The 22,340-nt window shown below is 47.3% G+C and overlaps 1 protein-coding gene across 8 annotated transcripts in view; it reads left to right on the top strand.

Moving 5' to 3' along the window:
* Positions 1-22,340, top strand: part of TSNARE1 (t-SNARE domain containing 1) — a 462,256-nt gene that overhangs the window by 25,109 nt on the left and 414,807 nt on the right. Inside the window, exon 3 of one of the 8 annotated variants that reach the window (XM_080580849.1) lies at positions 6,377-6,495. The exons of 6 other annotated variants lie outside the window; for them this stretch is intronic. The gene's annotated coding sequence lies outside the window, so the exon portion shown is untranslated. Of the gene's footprint in view, positions 1-6,376; positions 6,496-19,828; positions 20,111-22,340 lie in introns of those variants that run through there. One more of the 8 variants, XM_080580848.1, reaches the window with a different exon arrangement.

The following is a 22,340-nucleotide window of genomic DNA, read 5'->3' as shown; positions in this document are numbered from 1 at the left end:
CAGAAGTGGATTTATTTAATTTTTTTTAATGGTCTAAATTCTCTCACTTCTTTTAAGGCTTTCTGCTGTTGATCTCTTTCTGCTTCTTCCACTTTAGTAGGCCGGCTGAGTTAATCACATCAAAGAAAAGATTACAGATCGCTGATTTCAGCTTTTCTCCTCTACCCAGCCATCAATGAGCCTGTTCACGAAGCACATAAGGGCTTAACATCTCCGTGCCCTCAAGGGGAACGGGGAAAATCAGCAATTACCTGTTTTTTAGGGATCATCCAGTCAAACAGTTAGTGTGTGTACAGGTCCTGATTATTCACATATGCTGCTTGCCGCTTGCATGGTGCTTGGGGAGGCTGCTATGGAGCAGGGATTGAGAAATTGGTGGGAATTGAAGCTCTGGAGGTGAAGCATCTGTGGATACGACAGAGGTGTCGTGGGGATGTAGAGCTGGGCAGCGGGATCATCACGGCAGGTGAAGTTTTGTAGGAGAAAAGGGCAGGGATGCTCAGCTCCACTCGTGGCTTGGCGAACATGTTGCTCTGAAGTAGTCAGTGCTGTGCCATGTGGAAATGTGTGGTTTTATTGCTGCTGTGGCTTGTGTGGAGCAGACAAAAGATGGTGATGTCAAGGAAGACATCGAAGAGAGATGTTGAAGAGAGAAGGCGTCTGTCAGCTGTCTGCTGATGACAACCAGTTGAGACCTGTGTTCTGTTCTTCCAACAACACCACATAAAGAGTTTCTCCTTTGCCTGAGAAGCTGCTTTCATCTGATTATAGCGTTCAGAAGAGAAGAAGTGAACTCTGCATTGATTATCTCCTGTAGCATTTGCAGAAAGGCTGAGAGCTTAAGCCTAGCCTGCTCAGGGAGGCAATCCTTTCCACTTTGCTGGAGGAAAATCCTGGCTACCAAGACTTCGGCGCTAAAAGGAGCGAGCCAGTTGGGAGACAGGAGATGACTCAAAACTGTTTTTCTTTGTTGGTATGCATGGCTTTGGTGAGGAGGAGGTCTCTGTCACAAAGGGTGCTACTATGGATGGCACCAGTGCAAGTCTCGTATGCTTCATCACAGGATCTTGTGGGCCTCCGAGGATGACTCTGCATCGGAGGAGAGGAGGGCTTTTATATATGCAGACTTGCTGTCTGCTTCTTCTATTCCTTTAATGCCTACATGAGCTCCTTTTTGTGTTGAGATATTATTTGTAAACTCCTTTGCCTTCTGCTGATTTCAATTTACCACCGACTTTTCTTGCAGCCTGAATGCAGCGTTCTTGGAACTGTGAAAAATATAGACTGTCTTAAATTACACCGCTTAGCCTCCATCCATCTCTGTTTCGTTTTGCAGAGGGATTGTGCATTATCGCTTCTGGTTTGCTTTCAGAATTAAGAATGGTCATAGATAAATGTAACTCATAGAAACTGGAGGATGTGGTTTGCTTTGGCCTGCTAAATATGTGGGAATAAAAAAAAAAAAAGATTTTTCTTTTGTCACCTGCTCACCTATGCCTTGGATAAGCCTCTCTGACTTGGCTGTGAATGAAGCTCTTTGTTGGACAGCAGAAGTAGTTAAAATAGAAAAAGCAAGTTCGTGACTTGGGTCTAGTTTTGAAGTACAGTGGCAAAAATCAAGTAATTGGTTCAATTGAATTACACGTTTCTGTTAGTCTCCCGCCGTGTTTAGTTATGGTTTCAATTTCTTGATCAAGTGGGAGAGTAATGTGAATAGATGCGTTTGTCCGAGAATGACGGGTTTATGTTGGAAACACCTGTATTGGCTTTTTGTGGCAAGGTTTTGGTAGCAGGGGGGCTGCAGGGGTGGCCTCTGTGAGCAGAGCCCAGCCATGTCAGATCAGAGCCAGCTCCAGCTGGCTCCAAAATGGACAAACACTGGTTATGTTTCTAGGAGAGCGCGTTTGAGAAAAGGAAAAGCTGCTGCACAACAGCAGCTGGGAGAGAGGAGTGAGAAACATCCCTGCAGCCCCAAGGTGAGTGCAGCAGGAGGGCAGGAGGTGCTCCAGGCACGCAGCAGCAGTTCCCCTGCGGCCTGTGGAGAGGCCCCTGGTGGAGCAGGCTGTCCCCCTGCAGCCCACGGGTCCCACACGGAGCAGATCTCCACGCTGCAGCCCGTGGAGGAGCCCATTGTATTTTTTTCCCCTTTTTTTCTTTGAGGAAGGGGAGCGGGAAAGCAGTTGTGGTGGTGTTCAGCTGCGTAGCGGGGTAAAATCACCACAGCACCATGTGTAGTCTGCTGGGTGGGCACTGTGCACTTGGGAAGTAAGAATATGATCTGGATGAGGGGATCAAGTGCACCCTTAGTAAGTTTGCAGACAACACCAAGTTAGTCATGAGTTGATCTGCTCTAGGGTAGGAGAGCCCTGCAGAGGGACCTGGATAGGCCGGACTGATGGGCCAAGGCCAACTGTATGAGGTTCAAGAAGGCCAAGTGGCAGGTCCTGCACTTGGAGCACAACAACCCCAAGCAGAGCTACAGGCTGGGGGAAGAGTGGCTGGAAAGCTGCCTGTTGGAAAGAGACCTGGGGGTATTGGTCAACAGCCAGCTGAATATGAGCCAGCAGTGTGCTCAGGTGGCCAAGAAGGCCAACAGCATCCTGGCTTGTGTCAGGAATAGTGTGGCCAGTAGGACTAGGGAAGTGATTGTTCCTCTGTACTCAGCTCTGGTGAGGCCGCACCTCGAGTGCTGTGTTCAGCTTTGGGCCCCTCACTACAAGAAGGACATCGAGGCCCTGAAGCGTGTCCAGAGAAGGGCTACGAAGCTGGTGAAGGGTCTAGAGGCAAGTCTTAATGAGGAGCAGTTGAGGGAACTGGGGTTATTTAGCCTGGAGAAAAGGAGGCTCACGGGCGACCTTATCGCTCTCTACAGCTACCTCAAAGGAGGTTGTAGTCGGGTGGGGATCGGTTTCTTCTCCCAAGCAACAAGGACAAGGGCAAGAGGAAACGGCCTTAAGTTGTGCCAGGGGAGGTTTAAGTTGGGTATCAGGAAAAAAAAATTCTTCACTGAAAGAGTTGTGAGGCACTGGAATAGACTGCAAAGGGAAGTGCTTGCGTCACCATCCCTGGAAGTGTTCAGAAGATGTGTAGATGTTGTGCTTAGGGACATGGTTTAGTGGTAGACTTGGCAGTGCTAGGTTAATGGTTGGACTTGATCTTAGAGGTCTTTTCCAACCTAAATGATTCTGTCATTGTATGAACATAGTCTTCTGACTTCTGCTTGTTGGGGCATCTGCTCCTCATGGATGGCTTTTGGGCAACAACATGATGAAATTCTGGTGCTTGTCAGGCTACTGGAGCATGAGGAAACCCAAGAGGCTGAAGTGACCTCAGGTCTGAAGCGGTATTGACTGGCTACACTACTGGTAGCTACACCACCAAGAGTGACCTTGCACTTGGTGGGGTAACTACTGGAATGCAACAAAATAAATGCCTAAAACGTGAACCTCGAAAGGAGGATTTCCATCTGCTGTCTGTGCTCCATCTGCTGAAGAGCAGAAGATGCCTGATTTCTGGTGGATGTGTCTGTCATCTCCTAGCATGTCTTCTACCACTTGCTAGCTGTGGTAGGGTTAGCAACTATTATCTGTTTACCAGTAGGTAAGCCACGTGTTGGGTGGTTGCTGGAAGTGTTGGGTTGTGCTCGCCTTCTCAGCAGATGTATTCATTTCTCTTTCCTTTACTCCAGCCTTCATTTTTACCCAGCTTTCAGGGTGGTAGTTATGTTCTATGATCTCTTTAGTATTATTTTTTCCAACTGAGCTGAAGCTGCCCAACAACAGCTTCTAGTTACAGGTATGGCTGAAATGACAGGAGAATGGGACTAATAGATGAGAAAGTCAGCATGGACCACTGATGGTTCTTGTATCACTGTAATTCTTTGTGGTGATCATCATCATGTTGCTGGGAGGCTGAGAAAGTGGTGTCCATCACTCCATGACCATGGGAGGCCATTTTGTTTAAGGACAAGTGGCTGGAGGCAATGCAGTGGTAACAAGCATTACCAAAGGCTTCTTTCTCTCTTCCAGATCTCCTAGTGGGGAACATTAAGAAAGACATCTTCTGTGACTTCTCCATCTCGTGACACAGCATCTCTGTCAACTTTTGGTAGCCTATTTGTGGAAGTACTCAGGAACATATTCTCCTACATATTCTCCCATCTGTCTTTTTCCCAAATTCACTGGCCTTGGTGTATGCTTAAGAATAGACTTGCTTTTTTGCATTATGTTGAGAAGGCAGTTAAGAATTTATTTTCTGACCCTCCTGTGTTTAGATGATAATATTTTTAGTATCTTAGATGATGGCTGTTTCTGAGTTGATTTGTAGTTTCTTCTCTCCTGCCGCCCCTTAAATGCAGAGAGGAAAACTTGACCATCATCTTTCACCAAAAGATATTTGGTGATGTTCTGTTACTCGGATCAGGTTGCGTGAGAGCCCTTGTCACGGTACTTAATTACCCTTTTACTTTGCTTATAAAGGACTTTTTTCATGAATGGATGAACTATGCTTGTGGCTTTTATCAGTTCACAAGAATTTACACTCACTTGGCTTTTCTGACCCTGAAAAAATAAGCACGCAAAAAGGAAACTCAAAATATTACCCTCCTCTCTACCCCCCAAAAAATGTGAAATGGGGAGAAGATACTTGTTTCTGCATGTAAACTAGATTATTTACTTGTTGGTTTCCCCACAGAATTGGTGATTACGTGTTTTTTTTCTTCTTTTTGCCACTTACTACATCTTAAGCTTGCTGCCAGATGACTAGGGAAACTCTTTTCTTTTGAAACCAGTGCTGAAGGGATGGTAGAGGCAAGAGTATCTTCAATGATCCTAAGATTGTAGGACATTGAAAAAGCTTCCCATAAAATTATATCTGTTTGAGATCTGGTATATCTCCTGTATGTGGTGTAATTAGTCCAGATTCATCTGTGCAACCTTGGCATGGATTGGCGTCTCTGAAGGCTTAATGGTGCCTTTAATTATAAGCGGCCCAGGAATTGCCTAGTGAGACACAGGGTTCATTTAGCTCCAGAATCTCTCTTTTGGATGGCGACCAGAAATAGTGTGCTCAAAAGACGAGAAAGTAGTGAGTGCCCTGATACACAAATGTTGTGATAATTTCTCCCTGTTTTTTTTTCTTCTTTTTTTTTTTTCTTTTTTTTTTTTCTGATGGTGAATCACTAAAGCTGGCTTAAGCATTTGTGTTACAGCTTAGTTATGACAGCTTTGGCTGGTCTCGTTATCTACTTCCCTGTCCTTTGGATGCTTAAGTTCTTGGCCTTTACATCCTGCGCTCCGGTTTAATTACTCAAAAAATGTCCCTTACCTCTTGAATTTCCCAACTTCTCATTTTTTCACGGGAGATTTCCTGATTTTTGTGGTATGTGGAAGGAAGCACAGTGGTTCCAGATCTGTCGGCCCTAAGCTTGCTTACTGATTTTTTTTTTTCCTGCTGTGTTTGGTGTCAGTCAGTTTTCTGAATTGAACTCATCCCTTCAGCATGTCTCCTTCCATCTCCTCCATCACAGCGGGCTGCTGTTGTTTTGAATATTGTCCGTTACGTTCCTTTGCAGAAGGCATCTTGTTGGCACAACAAATCCCAGTTACTTGCAGGTGACCAGCCCTGTAGATTTGCTGACAAGAGTGAGAAATCCTTCCTGAGCTCCAGTAAAGAGGTGGTGAGCGTGGCCAAGTGGCCAGATCCCATTTGGAAGTTGGGACACCAGCCATTAAGATAACCTTTTTCTGCTTTCAAGCAAACATGGTAATTGGAAGGATCCTCAACGTCTCTTCAGTGCCTTTCATCGTTTGATCTTGGAGCACTTTATTTATTCAGCCTCCTGGCGTCTTTGCGTGGAAGGGAGGTATTGAGAGAGAATAATTTATAGGACTTCGTGGCATGATGCCATTTTGTTACAGTGTAATTGCGCTTGAAATATTCAACAGAACATCGTTCTTGAGCTAATGGAGAAGATTGTCGTTGGGTTATGTCCCTTGTGATTTTTTTTTTTTTACAAAGTCTTCTCGGCACATGTGAGATAAATAAAGGATTTTATCCGCGTTCTTAATAGCTGGTATCAGAAGTGGAGAGCTCCAGTTCAAGTATTTGTTGTTCTTTTTTCCCCCAAATAAGACTGTTTGATTAGTTTGTCCTTACGTTTTTCCCCCTTCCCCCTTTAAATAATCCTGAAATCTGGATACAAATTGTTTCCCTCTGCCCACACGCTGGAGAAAACATCTATTTCCAGAAATAACAGAATGATGCTGTATTATTTGTTGTAGGAAGGAAAATAGCTAGTTGGAGGTGAACGGCAGAGTAAAAGCAGTTTGAGATGATAGGAATTACTTTTTTCTTTTTTTTCCTTTCTTTCTGTTAGATTTTACCAGATGTAACTGACCCGATGATGACCTGTAGGTGCTGCAGATATTATTTGGCTGGTGAAGGGACAACAGAGAGAGGGCTGTAAGAGCATGAGAAGAATATTTCTGCATCTCGGTAGGCTACAGAGTTCATTTCCCCATCAAAGCATAGCTGAGAGAAGTGAATGCAGTTAAGAGGACCATTTTCAACGATTTTCAAAATCAGTCTGGGAGAATCATCGCTCCATCTAGCTTAGGTAAAATAAAGGTGATTCAAGGAAGAGTAAATACCTCTTTTTCTTAGAGACTTTCAGCAGGTGTTCATTTTTGAAAACGATGAGCTTCGTGCTTCTTCGGAGGTGTACACACACAACCTGCTGCCCCATCGCTGAAGTTTCAGCGTGGCAGGGCGTTCTTGTTCTGCATGGTGTTCCTCGTCTTAATATCAGGGGAAGAAGGATCAAAAAAAAGGATGCTGGAATAGGTAGACTGTTCCTATGTGGTAATTCTTGTGAAGTTACAAGGAGCTTTTTATCAGGAACTTTTGATGCATGATTATCTTAATATCACGAAGGCTGATAATATAAATAGAGATTTCAAGCTTGACCTGATACATCGATAGGGTAAGTTAAAATGATGAACAGGATTGAGTTATTTGCTGCAGCTGCTTCAAGGAATTGATTGATTGATTTGAATTTCAGCTGGCAGGGCATTGATACCGTTGGGAAGGATGTCCCTGAGCTTGTTAATGGAGCACTGGGGAAGGAGGAGCATTGGGAACAGAAGGAGATGTGAAGGTTGGGTAGATGGTGGTGGGCTGGCTTGGAAGCCTTCTGCAGGTGTTAGTTCTGCTTGTAGCAAAATAGTTCAACTAATACAATAATTCATCTCGGATAATGTGTTCCTGGTAGCGGTTGCTGTAGTTGGTGCATCGCAATGTCTGTTTATTTCTTTTTTTTTTTTTTATGGTGTTATGGGCTCAGAATTGCTGCTGGTGAAGAATTTTCAGGAAAAAATATGGAGTGTGTGGGCACTTCCACTAATGCTGATTTACTGACAAAGGTTTCTTTTAGAGTTATTTGTATTTTCTGGCAATGTTTCTGTTGGCAAAGGAATCTGTGGCCCGTGGCATGATTTTGTCGCAAACCCAGACAAAGTGACACGCTCATCTGTGAAGTGCAAGGCCTCAGCTGGATCCGTGCTGTTGAAATTTCCCTTCCCCAGCATCCCAGTCACGCATCTGAACAGTGGACTAAATTGTTTTCCCTTCTCTTGTCGTTAGATCGCACCTATGCGTAACTTACACGGTGGTTTAAATTGGGTCCAAAAGCTTTGGCATCACAGAAGATCAAGGTTGTGAACCTTCCTGGAGGAGATCTTGCCTGCAGGCTCTTGGCATTGATAAAGAAGCAGCATCTCAGCAGGGATGGGTGTGCTGAGTAATTAGAGGGTGCTGCCAAATCTCTTTGCAGGTACACATCTGCTTCGCACAGCTGTTTGGTCTTCTGTTTCTTTTGACTCCTAGCCACAGAGCAGGTTCTGTTTTCAGCCCATCTTGGCTACCCTGTTCTCCAGGTAAAGCAGATGCTCCACCGATCCCCTGAACTGAAGACTCTTGTGTCATCAGCCAGATTTCCTTCAGCCGTATTGACAGCACGTCAGTAACGAACCTTAGAAAATGAGATTTATCATCCTAGCTAGAGAGGGAGAGAAGTCTTTCCATGGTAGAAACAAGGTGCTGACCTTTTTCTTGGCCGGTGTTGGTGCCGATGCCACTGGTGATCTGATAGCCTTTGAAAACCAACTCCCTGATCTGATGAGACCTTGTAGGTAATATCTAGGTCTTGTGTCTTTGTGAAGATGCAAGGGAAAAGGTTTATTTTTTTTTTACAATAGCATAGCACATAAAAAAGTGCATATATACACACACATAATACTGTTGTTGTTTTTCCATTGACAAGTTAAAGTGGCAACAGGGGAATTGCCTGAAATAGAGCAGCAGTAAATTTAATTTTTTTGCCATTTCCTAGCCGTTATAGGTCCAGCTTAACCCCCTCAGTTCCAGCCTTTGCTCTGAAGGAAGCATCTCAGCACTGGACCCCTGATGAGCAAGTTCTGTGGGAGAGTTAATTACTGCAGCTCGCTTGGGTAGAGCTGAGGGAAGCCGTGGTGCTTTGGAGACAGCGAGGCGAACATACCCTGCAAACCTTACAAACAGAAAGCCGCAAAGGATTTGGCTTTCCGCTTTATTGGTTCCGCTGTAATTGGCTGTGTTTTTGTAAAAATAGCATCTCCTGTTGTCAATTTGCAGTGGAGAAAGACGGTCCAGTTCTGGAGCAGAACTAACAGGGTAGTGTTGTGAGCGAGGCAGCCGCGATGGCTGATTGGGGAATATGTAAATAACAATGTGGTTTTGGGCTTCTTTCTCTTCTGCTATAGCTCTTGTTTTTTTCAAAATGGCCATCACTAGGTTTTATGAGGCACGTATGCTTGTAGGCACCTTGCACTGATGATGGAAACAGAGATTCCCCAGGATGGGATCCTTCCTTTTCTTCGTCTCGGACATCCCGGGCTGTGTTAAGTCATGCTGAAGTTGGAAGTGGGGACGTGGAGCCCAGATGTGGTGACCAGGTACAGGGCACGGCAGCTTTTGCCTCTGGCCTCACCTCTGGGCACTGGCTCAAGATGAGTCATTTGCTGCTTTTCGCTTGATTTTTGTCATCATTAATGCATCGCATTCTCAGTTTGTCCTTTAAATAATGCACTTGCGTGTCTCTGTTGACATTAACCTCCTAGAAGCGTGTGTCCACAGAAGAGCAGCTTGTTTTCTCTCCAAGCATTCACCCCTATCCAAACACCTCATCTACCAGCTCAGCTTTACTTAACCGGCAAAGAATTAAAGCACCTAATGGCTGGAAGCATTGCCTACGTGAACTAAGCCTTTTATAAATCAGTATTCAGCAGTCTCCAGCGCAGTGTGTAAAGGTAAATAGCTACTCCATCTCCCCCTCCTGCTGCTTCATGGCTCCGTCCTTGTGTTAAGTCCTCGGTAAAACTCCTTATTGTGTCTCCTCTGTAAATCCTGCAGGTTGTAACGGGCCCTTAAATCTCACCATTTGGGATAGAAATGTATCTTCTGTGTTTACTCGTTTTCTGCGTTTAAGGGAGTCATTTTTATTTGACCAGCTTTGTGCGGCTCCCTGTATATAGATCTTATTTATCCTAAAAACCTCGTCCCCTGCCAGGTAAGCAGGTTGGGAAGCGATGCCTCATTTTTATAGGAAAGCCAAGATTTAAATGCACCAACTTTCCCGCAGCTTAATGCGCTGCTGCAGAGGCATTGCAATCGCCGTTCCTATTTCTGCTCCTCGCTTGTGGGGTGCGTGAGATCATCGCATCCTCTTTTATCTTCCTCCTCTGTCCGAGCAAACCCGTGTGTGCAAATACAGCACCCGTGGCTCAGCTGATGCGCACCAACTTGCAAGGCTGAGCTTCCCCGATGGCGTGCCCAAGCCTGTGCTTTGCTGCATCCACACTTACACAGCCTTCTGAATTATAGCCCCATTTCTTCCCCTCCATTTCTTTCCAGGACTGCGGCTTTTTCTGGGACTTCTCAAGAAAATAGTGAATTTCTTCCTACTCAAAAATCAGAGCGGTGTCTGGTGCTGCGAAGGCCTTTTATAAACGCCGTGCAGCGCTGCTGCTGGGAACAGCCTCCCATGGCAACCTTCAGCTTGAAAGCTAAAATCACATCACCCCATATGACAGCTTTATTATTAGATTGGCATGTGAACCCTTTGGAAGGAGTCTAGGTGGAAGAAAAAAAAAAAATTTTTCCTAGACTCTGCCTTCAGTTTGTTTTTTGGATTTTATATTTTGTGAGTTTTTCAAAAATCACTTTGAGGATTTATTTTGTTTCTTTCCCAGGTAAGGTAAATGCTAGAAGAGTGAAAGACTTCATTCTAGGTGAGGTGGAAGATCTCTGCCGTGAGGCGTGATGCATGATGATGACCACCACCCCAGCAACTTCAGGTCCTCTACCGCTACACGTGGATGAGAGTTGAGTTCAGTGTGTGCTACTTTTGGGGTCTGGTCTTATTTTAGGAGTGGTAGGGAGCTCCTGAGGGTCAGGGTCCTCCTCACCCAAGGACTGGGGTGGATGACAGCAGCTCGAAGGGAACATAGCTGCCTTCTGCACAGCATCTGGTAGTTAGCAGGTAGCTCTTGAAGGCGTTACGTTGGTTGGTCCAACGTGCTCTGTGTGGCATCTTGGGCTTTTCCCTGCTGTCCTAGGACAGCCCACGGTCAGCCGAGGGGCCTGGCTCTGTAGGTCAAATTCTGCGTAAATAAATTGGTGCTGGGGCTGTGCAGGGGCCTTTCTGCTCTCTCCAAAGCATTGGGTTGGCAAAGCTGAGTGTTTCTACTGTTAGGAGGTTTTAATTTCACCACCCTGAGCTCCATGGGGCTCCGTCAGCACTCAACACACATCAAGACTTCGCTGGCGTGCACGCTGTTGCTGTTGTCCAGCCTCGTGTCACATTTCCATGCTGGTTCTTGGGTTTGCTTCCTTTGACACTGGAGGGCCTGGGGGTGTGGATGAAGGTCCTGGAAATTTGGGGGCTCCGGAGAGCAGCTGTGGGGCCAGGCTAGGACCAGTTTGGTCCCGCTCCATCTGCTGATGATTGCGCGTTTGTCTCTTGGGCTCTTGGTTGAGCTTGGCATCACCGATCTGATGAACTCCTCCTCCCCACCAGGAAAGCACCTGCAGAAAGCTGCTCGCACCCTTCTTTCCAGCCACCTGCATGGCCTCGTGGCTCGCTGAGCTGCAAGGTAGGAGACAAAATGCCTCGTGCCATCGATAATAGCAACTTCTGTCATCTGCCTTTCCATGCTTCATGGTGCGGAGATCGTCCCATCTGCATTCCTGAGCCACCAAGCCCATGGGAGGAGCGGCATCCATCCTACTTGCTCTCGGAGCTCTGTATTTCTCCTCCCAAACTCTTCTGGGGAGGACGAAAAGCTCGCGGAGTTATTTTTGGGTGAAGGAGAGGGGGCGGCTTTCTGTGCTGGCTGCGAGCGAGACGCCAGCCAGACTTGAGCCCGGGGAAAGTTAGGGTGATAAAGAAGAGGTGATGGAGCCTGTGTCTATGAGCAGGGTTTTGGAGCTGCTTCACTTTATCTGAGGCTCCCTTAAATCTTTTCTACTAAGCTTTGTGAGTGCCTCCATCCTCTTTTAAGTCCTGTACCTCTCCATTCCCTTGCACTTTCTAGAGAAGCAGGGAGAAGTGACTCATTACACAGCCTACGAGGAAACTTTAATGAATAAATGCATTTAAAAAAAAAAAAAAAAGAAAAAGGAAAACATTTCTCCTGTCTGGGGCAGAGTGATGCTTGTGCTGTCATGAACCCTGAAAAAAGTAGTTAGGCTGCTTCTTTTTATTAGCTTTTAATTAATTGAGTTACAGGAAATATTTTAGTGCTCTTGTTGAGACTAATAGGACTTTGGGACTAGAGCTGCGGGGTTGTTTTTGTTTGTTTTTAATTTGCTTGAAACCTCAAGAGCAAAATTTGCAAACCTCCCAGCTATTTCCCTTCTTTTTTTTTTTTTTTTCCTTCAAACCTCTGAGATGCTGGCAGCAGCCTGCGGGGACGAGGAGCAGATCAATGCCCTGCGGGGCTTCCTGGGCATCTAATTGGGGCAAAAAGGTATTTTCCGAGGCACCTGCGGTGTCCGGGAGGCGAGGTTCAGCCCTTGCACGGGGCATCACTGAAGCAGAGCACCGCGGATGCTGCGTGAGACGAGGGACCGCTGCTGATCGCACGCCGTGAATCTCTACCAGCTTTGGGGAGCAGCCTGGCTTTATCCGCTGGGCTGTAAAAAAGCCACGCTGCCTAGAAAAGTAATCTTCCTGCCTTTAGGAGGAGCGGTGCTTTTCTGCCAAGTCCCTGAAATAAAATATTTAGCTGCCTTCCTTCCTTTGTTGCTCGCGTGGAAGGAACCTCGGTGACGCTTTTCGCTTTTTGTGATAAAATAACCCCGCGTAGATGCAAGTTTTAAAAAATACGCCCTGCGCATCCCCTTCCTTGGGTCTGTTCTGCGCGGGATCTCCGCTCACGACTCCTGAGCAGCTGTGGCAACGTGTGTTTGGAGCAGTGCAGGACTTCTGCTGTACAGGGTCAGTTGGTTAGCTTGTTCTGGTGGTCTCAACTGAGTTTTATTTCAACTGGGTTTTATTTAAGGGGGGAATCTTCATTTCAAAGGTTCTCCTTGAATCCAAAAGCTCGTTAGCGCTCTGCTTCTCCTCCATAAGCTCCAAGTCTTCTCCTCTGTGTTTAAATACAGGAAAGCAATGTTTTCAAAGGGAAGGAAGAGGGTGAGAAAGAAGTGTGGGTGCTCCTCTGAGATCAAGCCGATCCATTTTTATCTTGTTATATATCATTTTTACTTAATACTGTTATATTATTTCAGCTGTGCTCGGTTTTTAGATTCGATGCAGAGATGAAGTTGCTATAACAACATGATGATTCATATAATGCTAGCAACAATCTGCCGGGATTTATTTTTCCGTCATGACGACTTGGATGTTTCTGGTGGGGATTTCTGTCTATTTTCAGACAGACTGCGCCATTAGCTTTCCGTAGTGATTTACTTTGGCTTACCTGTAGTTGTACCTGTGCTGGTGTAATGCAGCTTGAGATCTCAAAGCCCTTTCACAAGGGGCAGCACCTTTAGGGCAGGTTTAGGTTAGGAAATGGGGGTACGGGCGTGTAGGACTGACTCAAGCACCTTCAACACGTCAGGTGTGCGAGCTTCTGGAACCTGTGCTCAGGTGGTTCTCCATCTCATTCCCTCTTTCAGAGGTACAGCTGATAAACTGAGTATTCTTGAATTCCTGATCTATGTTCTTAAAAAATCAAGAGGCACAAGCTAAGAGTTCTTGAATTTCTCCTGGGAAAAGACTGTCGAGATCTTTGATACCACCTAAAGTTGCTCGAAAGTTGCCAGGGAGCTATGGGGTATATCCAGAAGAACTGATTAATAAATCTTTTTTTTTCTTTAAATAGGAAAAAAAGCACCCAGAATTAGCAATGTCTGATTTTTCCGTGGAAGCTCTGTCGTCTTCTCCCTCTTTTCTGCCCCAATGTTAAGGGTTTCAGATAACAAGTCTGAAAATGAAGCTACTCGCCCCAGTGCCTTTCATGAAGTTGTGGGTTTTCCAGTCTCAAAGCTAAGGTGTTAGCAGGAACACAAGCTTTCACTTAAAGCCAACAAATCCAGGGTTACTTGATTTATTTGTTAATATTAGTATTATTTTCCCCACGCCTCTGTAGACCTGTAGCAGGACACGATGCCTTTTGGGAAAGCTTTTCCTGCTTGCAAAATCCTGACCAATTTTACAAAGATCTGGAGGTGGTAACGTGCTTTTGGCCAGCCTGCTTGTTGGGCTGGGGTCTCTTTATCTTGCCCAACAACTGGAATGCAGCTGATCCTGTAAAAAGGTGTGAGCTTTCTGTCCTGCCTAATTGTGTTAAATTACATTCGCATGCTAATAGAGAGCGACTGGGAGAGGGTGTTGAAGCCTGTACGCATTTTTAAATTCATAAATAACATTACAGGAGTGTCTAAAGCATCAGATAACTGACTCTGAAGACCTTGCTGCAATGAGGTGATACAGATATATCTTTGAGAGCCGTCTTCCCCTGCACTGAATCTGGATCCTGCTCGTGTTGCTGTCAGCTGTATCGGGAGTAAGGAGGAATTGTAACTGAGCAAACAGCGCTGGAAATGCACCCTGGGGGCTGCAATATCTGCATCAATACCCAGCAGCGGTGCAGGAGGGCCTGGCGTATCAGCGAGATCGAGTTTTTCAAATGAATTTTGCATTTCTGCAGTGGGTTCGTGCTCTGACACCTGGTGTTGCTGCTTTGGGAGGACTTCCACAGCACAACAAGGAGCTCTTGTCGGATCTGGCCTCCTGCATCAGAGGAATAATCTTCTCGGGGTGCCTCTGTGTGTGGTCCTTCTGATCCCCACTCTGTTTTTTTAAATGTGTGTGTGTTGGGGCACCACGATGAGAATGCAGTAAAACTGGAGGCAATGAAAAAAAGATAAATAAATGCCAGATGACTCTTTCTAGAGATGTGTTCCAGAAGTTAAGAGTTCATGAAGCAGGTGAGCCAATGTATTATATGAGCTATTGCAGGCATGACAAAGGGATGTTGTCTTCACCCCTTTCCTAAGCATAACTTTAATCCCCTGACCACGTGGATGATTCTGACACGACCCCACACAGCCTACTCCATGCACAAGTGTCAGACTTAGAATCACAGAATCATTAAGGTTGGAAGAGACCTCCAAGATCATCTGGTCCAACCATCCCCCTACCACCAGTGTCACCCACTAAACCATGTCCCTAAGCACCACGTCCAACCTTTCCTTGAACACCCCAAGGGACGGTGACTCCACCACCTCCCTGGGCAACCCATCCCAATGCCTGACTGCTCTTTCTGAGAAGAAATGTCTCCTCATTTCCAACCTAAACCTCTCCTGGCACAACCTGAGGCCATTCCCTCTAGTCCATCCACGTTTCTCCTCTGCACACAGGATGAGGATCCTTGTGTTTGGCTTGGTGGCTCCTTGGATGCTCCATTGGATGCTGTGATGGAGTAGAGGAAAACTCCTGTTCATCACAGCCAGGACAGTCCTGCAGTTTTATTTTCTGGTTCTTGCTGCTTTTGCTTCTTTATGCCTTGTTTGTGTTTTCTTAGAGACACGTCACACGGAGCTGTGCCGGTGGGGTTAGTTTAAGACTGGTGGCCGTAGACAGAAGACCCAGCTCCTCTGGGGTGCACGTGTGTGTTCCTGTGCTGGGGAGAAGATGATTCTCAGTCTGAGTCACGCCATTCGTATGTCCTTCTATAGGCTGGTAAAAATTAGTCGGGAGACAGGGAAGAAATGGGAAGTGTCTCTGTATTTCAGGAGAAAAAGCAACCGCTCCTCTCTGGCGGTTATTTTAGCAGCAGTTTGCATCTCAATTTCAACCCCAAAATACGCATCCTAAGTGCAGGCAGCTGTGTTTGCTGAGCCAGAAAGCGTCTGAGATGGTCTCAGTTTTCTTGCTGTGGTCCTGGTAGAGGAAAGAGACGTAAAGAAACTGTCAAACCTGTGGACAAGGAGGTCATCTGCAAAAAACAACCAAGCCAGCAAACCTGGTGATGATATTTTCTTGCATTTACACCTTGCTGTGGATATATCCTTTCTTCTCCAAAAAGGGTTAGCTCCTACAACGAAACGTTCTGCAAGGAGAGGCATGGTGGTGGAGCTGGGACCTTGCTGTGGAGCCTGCTGGTGGCAGAGCCCTGCTCTTCCTGCTGTCGGGAATCTCTTGACGGGGAAGTTTCCGCACCGTGGATCTCCTCCTCGCACGCCGAATTTCAGGGAGTGAGGCGAGGCCAAGTGTACGTTTTAATTTTAGTTCTGCGTGACGGAGGATGCTCGTGAGCGCATCGTATTAACTTCAAAAAGCTCCTTGGTATTTTGGATATTTTACTGGAGTAGTACAGGGGGTCGACTGGGGAATAAGCAAACGAAGCAAGGCTTTGGGGAATGGTGAAACCACCCATGCAGAGATAAATTAGCCTGCATACCCCATCAGTAACTGCATGCAACAGGCAGCAGATACCTTCTTGACCCCATTTCTGCCCCTAGGAAAGAGGTTCTGACCCTGAAGGATCTTTGCATCCTTGGTCTTTTGGGCTGTAGTTACTGGATCGGAAAGACTCCAGTTGTCCAGCTCTCTCGTTCAGCCATCTTCTGCTGGTGCCATCTGCTAATTCGTCCTCCAGGAGGAACAGAGTCGATGTCACGCCAGCAGGAACTGTCGTAAGCTATTTTCACATCCAGTGCCTGGCCATGGCAGAGGGGAAGGCACGGAGAATTCCCAGAAAGGCGGCTGAGTAATGGGAGGCGATGGGTCCAGATGGAGGGGAGACATCTTCCAAAAAGGGCCCTTCTTCTTCCCCTCCGGTTTCTTTGACAGCACGAAAACGTCACGTAGCCTCTGTGTGCAGGCGTTTGGTCTCTCAGGAGGGGAGCTGGCTGCAATCGACTTAGAATTATAAAACCATAGAATCATTAGGGTTGGAAGAGACCTTCAAGATCATTTGGTCCAACCATCCCCCTACCACCAATGTCACCCACTAAACCATGGCCCTAAGCACCACGTCCAACCTTCGCTTGAACACCCCCAGGGACGGTGACTCCACCACCTCCCTGGGCAACCCGTCCCGATGCCTGACTGCTCTTTCTGAGAAGACTTGCACCACTTCAAGCTGCGAGGAGCGGTGTCGCCGCACTTGGTCCCCGCGGCGCATTTAGGGCCGTGCATGGAAACGAGAGGTGGCCAGCAGCGAGGAGCTTGGAGCGGGGAAGCCTGGGCTGATCCCTCTGTGACCCCACCACCTTCTTCTTACTGCCTTACTCGTGAAATGTGGCTCATGCACTTCTCAGCTTCGTAGGGTGTGGTGAAGACAAACACACGAGGAGGCACGAGGACGGCTGGATAGGGTGGGAATGGGGACCAGACCTCCGCGAGGTAACGGGGTTTGAAACAAATGTCTCAGATCTCTCCTGCTTTACCTAGTTTTTTTGTAGCACAGGTGTGCAGAGTAATGGTTTTGATGGCTGATTTCCCTTGGCACTGTCCCAGTTTCCATCCTGGAGGCGATTTAGGTTTCGGGGGATGTGTACATCTGACAGGCGTGGTTGTGATGCCAATCAGGGACGTTCGTGGAGAACCCAGCAGGCAAACTCTTCTGGACAGCAGCAGTATTGGACGTTGTACAAGCAAGAGGAAATCTATGCCTCCAACTCGTTATTTTTTAAAGTAAATAGCATGTTTATGTGTTTGGATGACATTTTCCATTCAAAAAGAGAGGGAAGGATAGAGCGTCACCCACAGCCAAGGTGCTGGGCACGTAACTCAATTACTCATACAACTGCAACCTCATCATCCAACCATGAAGGATTTCTTCCACCAATTTCCTCGGTCCTGGCCATACTCCTGAAATTAATCCCACCTAAACAGTCCGTAGCATTTCCTCTATAGGTGCAGACAGAAGTTGTTTCCTTACACAGCTGAGTGGTTCAAACAAAAAAGAAAAGGAAAAAAGGGAGGAGAAAAAAAAAAAAATGTTAACGCATAAGACTTAGGTGGTTGCGTTTTCTTTGAGTTTTAGAAAAGGTTGTCACCTTCCTGGTCCCAGGCAGGTGGGGGAGCACAAGGAACTGGAGGATAGATGGCCTTTGATATTTTCATCGTAGTTTTATATCGGTGTATAGGGACTGAAATCCGTGGTGAGTTTGTCCACCTCCGGAAAGCCTCCTTTCCTCCTGCCGTCTGAAGCTTTGGCACGTTTTCTTCCAGCCACCCTTCCTTCCTCGCTGAGCTTTACCGTGCTTCCCTCTGTCATCTCCCGCTCAGTATTTAGTGCTCCAGATCCTCGGGGATGAGCGCAAGCGGCCAGCATCGCCCTGGGCACGCTCATCCCGGCTGAAGGGCGGGATGCTTTTTGCAGCGTTTGCTTTCCAGATGGATCTCTCCCCTCCGAGTCTGCTGTTTTGCTCTGCTTGGGAAAGCACACAGGCGTAGGTGGAGCAGATTGGAGAAGCCTCAAAGCACCTGGGTGACTGGTGAGCTGGGTGGTTGAGGTGGTTTTCCCTCCCTGTAAACATTTCACGAGGAGGGAATAGCTTCCCTGTTTGGGTAGCAGATGGGATTTGGAGTTACTGAGCCCCTGTGGGCACTGGTAGGATGAGCTCATTTTGTGGATCTCGTTGCCTGGGAGAGCCTGTGCGAGGCTTCAGGCTGTCGAAGTGCACGCTCCTGTATTTCCTTCTCCCAGTGGAGAATCGCCTGGGTTTTAGCTGCTCTTAGCAATGCCCTGCAGTAAACAGGAACGGTGAGAATGTGAGCGCTGAAATTCAGCTCGAAGTGCATCTCTCACTGACGGTAAGATGCAGAAAACCAGTGGTTTCCTCTCTGCTTTTCATCATACCCTTCCTAAATTTATGTTCCTGGAGAGGAAGAGGCTCGCAGCTGAAAGCACCTGTGCTCACAAGCCACAGATTCGCCACTTTCAGCCCCTGCTGCTTATTTACCTTCCTAAAGAGGCGGTGAAGGATGCCCAGCAGAAACAGCATCCTAACGGCCAGAGCTGTGATGGTGTTGCACAACAACAAGTTGCACCCGGGGACATCATGGGTGGCACAGGGCTACCTGGATTGCAACTTGTCTGCTCATAAAGAGCAAGGGGATGGAGGGAAAGGGTCGAGCTGGGCTTCCTGGTGGGGATTTTCTTAGGTTAAACAGGACCGTGTTTGGGATTTATGTCCTCTAGCTGTAACAACTCAGTAAGATCGGCGTCTGCAAAAACACCTTGCACAATTTGATCTAAATCTTGATTAAACCTCTAGGCCAGTTGTCTGTAGCCTGAAGGGTGTGATAACGTGTACTTGTTGCACGACCTTTTGACGTTTCTCACAGCCAGCAACAAGAAGAAGCCGATGCAGGAGGGGAACGCCTGCTGTCACTGCGTGTAATTGGCCTGGTACGTTCGGAGGGGTCACCGAAGGCTGGCATTGCTGCTCCGGGCAGCTGGAAATCACTGCTGCAGTTTTATCTCGGATTTTTTATTCTGCTTGGGGAAATTGCATCCATTTTTAAGCAAGCTTTATATATAAGAAGTGTTATTAATACCCTAAAAATACTATTGCATTCAGCAAACGATGACCAGAGTGGTATCGGAGGGCTTCCGTGTCGGCGTTATTTGCACAAAGCAGTGGGTAGGATGCTAAGAAAAAGGCTTTTTCTGCTAACAGCCTGATAAATGGGCGCTGCATTTTCTTTGTAAAGGAGTAAATTAAGAAATACGGCCTGCTAAATGGCTGTTGCAAGGTAGATGGATACCTGGAGGAATCCACCATTTATCTGGCTAATGCTCATCTTGCATCATCCGAGTGTCTGCGGAGAAAACCCCGGAGCTGTAGGCACAGCTCTGGGTTGCATCTCAAAAGCTGCTCAGTTTTCGGCGGATGCAGGACCTGCCTCTTGGCGATGCATCGGTATTTTTTCCTGCTAGGGGAATCGAGTGCCTTTACAGCCAAGAGGGGTTGCGTTTCAAGGAGGAGAGTTCGTGGAATAAAAGCTAAAAATGGGAGTTCTTGCGAGGTAGGTTGTGTGGATGTGTGTGTAAGCAAGCGAGACAGCAACAACCTGCTGGTGAGAAGTGCAGATCCTCATTCAACCAGGATCTTTGTGTTCCCTCAAACTGAACATAAGCTGAAACTCTTAACTGGGTCGTGGCCAGAGTCCTAAAGGAAACAGTGCAGTTAAAGAAGTGATTCCTATTTCCCACGATGGATTTCAATTTCTTTTTCACAGGTACTTTGCAACAAACGCCAGCTCTCTGCCTATGCACCTGTGCTGATCTGGAAGTCTTGAATCCCTGTAGCACCTTTACAGCTTCGTGTCCCCAGTTTTTAATAAGGAGGCTCTGTTCCCATACTCGGCAGAGATGTTGTGAGAATCAGCAGTTGGTTTTGTACCCGTCCGTACAGCACGGCTCAGGCTGCAGGATGCTCCTGGACACCAGAGCTCACGCCTCAGTGGTGTCTATGATACGATGAAATGATTCATCCCAGCACTAAAAAGTCTTATGTGACCAGCAGAACAGGACTTAGGAAGCACTTGGTAAGAGCATCTCTGCAGGTGTGGGCTATCTGCACAAGGATGAGGCTCCGGCAGACACAAGTGTTGTGTGTTTGCCTTGGGAAGCGCATTACTCCCAGCTCTTGTTCAGAGATAGATGCTTCACCCTCTTTTTGAATGAGTTGTGAACTGCTTTATGAAAGTTCTGAGCTCCTCCTTCTCCAAAACGAAGCCTTCCTGGCCAGGCCTTTTATTCTTTCTAAACTCTCCCCCAACTACAGTCCTGTTGGGAGTTGCTGTTTTAAGTGCCTGCGCTAACGCGATTAGAAATACCACTGATCTAACTCAATTAAAAAGCCACCTGTTTACCTACTCAGGCATAGCTGGTGGTCTGGCTAGTTGTCTTTTTTTCACTCCCACATCCTTGGTTCCTGTGCCAAACCAGGCAGTACACAACCGCCCTGCAGACGCTAGTGAAGCAGGGTTTGGTGATTTTCTGCGTGCTGATACGATGGCGAGGCTGGGGAAGGAGTCCCTGTGCGTCGTGCCTTAGCTTGACTCATAGAGAGAACAGCATTATCCTGGAGGTGTCTCAGCTGTAGCCACATTTTTGTGTTCCCTGCTGTTGTCATTGTGCTTGTCACTTGATGGTTTCATGTCTTGGATGTCTAGAGCTAGCTATGTACAGAAAAAATGAAATATGGATGATGGCAGCGTTCTGAAACTCGGGCGCTTAAAGATGCAGTGCAGAAGTCCCTGAAATTGCTGAGAATTGCATTGTTGTAGGTTTTTGGGTTTAACTTCACATTCCTCGTCTTGGAAACTCTCGCCAGAGCGAGTAAAGCTTGGTTGGGACCCCGTGTGGTGTGAAAGGCAAGCATGGGATGGCTGGTCCTGCACCACGATGCCCGAGTGTGCTCTCATCTCCTGGGTGCTGGCAGCGATGCCTGCTGATGCTCAGGTCACCTCCCGGGGGATTTGCCATCTGCTTCAGCAGCAGATCCACAAGAGGCAGCTCCGTTCTTGGCCAGGAGAGCAGAAGCGAAGCTCTGCTTGCTTTTCCTGGGACTGTGCTTTTTACTTTTCCCTCCCATCTGGTTCACCTCCGCTCGGAGGTGCGGATTTACGTGGCATCGTCCACGATGCCCCTTGGGACAGCATCCGCGATTCACCACCTGCGTGGCTCGTGTTTGGGGAGGGAGCAGAGCTTTGCACAGCCATTCCTGCAGGCTCCAGCGTTACCTGCAGGAGCATCGGTGCTGGCTCAGCAGTATGGGTGCCCCTTTTAATCCAGGTGAGGCTGCCCTAAATGCCACTGCCCATTGCTCCTGGCACTCCTCGCAGCAGGATTCGTGAAGAGCATCAGCAGCGTTGCTGTTCTCCTGAACAGCCTCCCGGCACCGTGTTTGGATGGAGGGGGATGACACAAACTGTCTTCCTACAAGGAACTGGGCTGAAAACCACAGTATTTGGCTTTCAGTGCTAGCTAGTCGTGCTTTAAAATTTTGCTGAAGGCGTCTTCTCAGCTTTATAGCTTTCCCTTTCCATCTCTTGCTTTGACATGCAGTTTCTTCTGCGTGGCAGAAAGGACCGGCTGCGTGGGAATGCGGCCTCTAGGAGCTGCCTAGACCAGCGTGGTAGAAACCAGTTTACAGCTGCTGTAGTCAAGATTTAATTTTTTTTTTTAGGGTGGGGGTGGATGGACTTATGTGGCATCTCTGTGCCTTACCGCATCTTGCTTTGAACTTGCTTCCGCAGGGTGGTGCTGGCTGGCGGTCGGTGGTGGCGATGATGAAGAACGTCAAACGTGATGAGTTTGAAGGCTCCAGGCTTGGAGAGATGTGGGGTTGGTGTCGGCAGTGGGTGAAGCTCCCACAAGATGGGCTAACAGCGTGGTGGGCCCTGTTGAGTTGATAACTCCATCTGACTTCAGAACCAGTTCTGTGGTGTCTTCGTGGTGTCCCTGCCCATGGCAGGGGGGTGGAATTAGATGATCTTTGAGGTCCCTTCCAACCCAAACCATTCTGTGATTCTATGATCTGTTTGGGAAGGGTCACCCCAGGTGCTGGTTGGGCTTGGGATGCTCTTGGAAGCCTCATTGTTGGGTAGTGCAACGTGTGGTCATCTGCGAGCACAGCTACAGAAGGACATCTGCAGCAGCAAGGCCGTATCTCTGCGTGCCCAGGCTTGCTGTTTTTCACCTCTTGATACCTTTAAAGTCCAGGCAGCTGAGTTGGTTTTTAGCTCCTCAATTTGCACGTGGGATCTGCGT

The sequence above is a fragment of the Anser brachyrhynchus genome (genome assembly GCF_964034855.1).
Source record: "Anser brachyrhynchus genome assembly, chromosome: 2".
Taxonomy (NCBI): domain Eukaryota; kingdom Metazoa; phylum Chordata; class Aves; order Anseriformes; family Anatidae; genus Anser; species Anser brachyrhynchus.
This window is presented reverse-complemented; position numbering and strand designations above follow the sequence as displayed.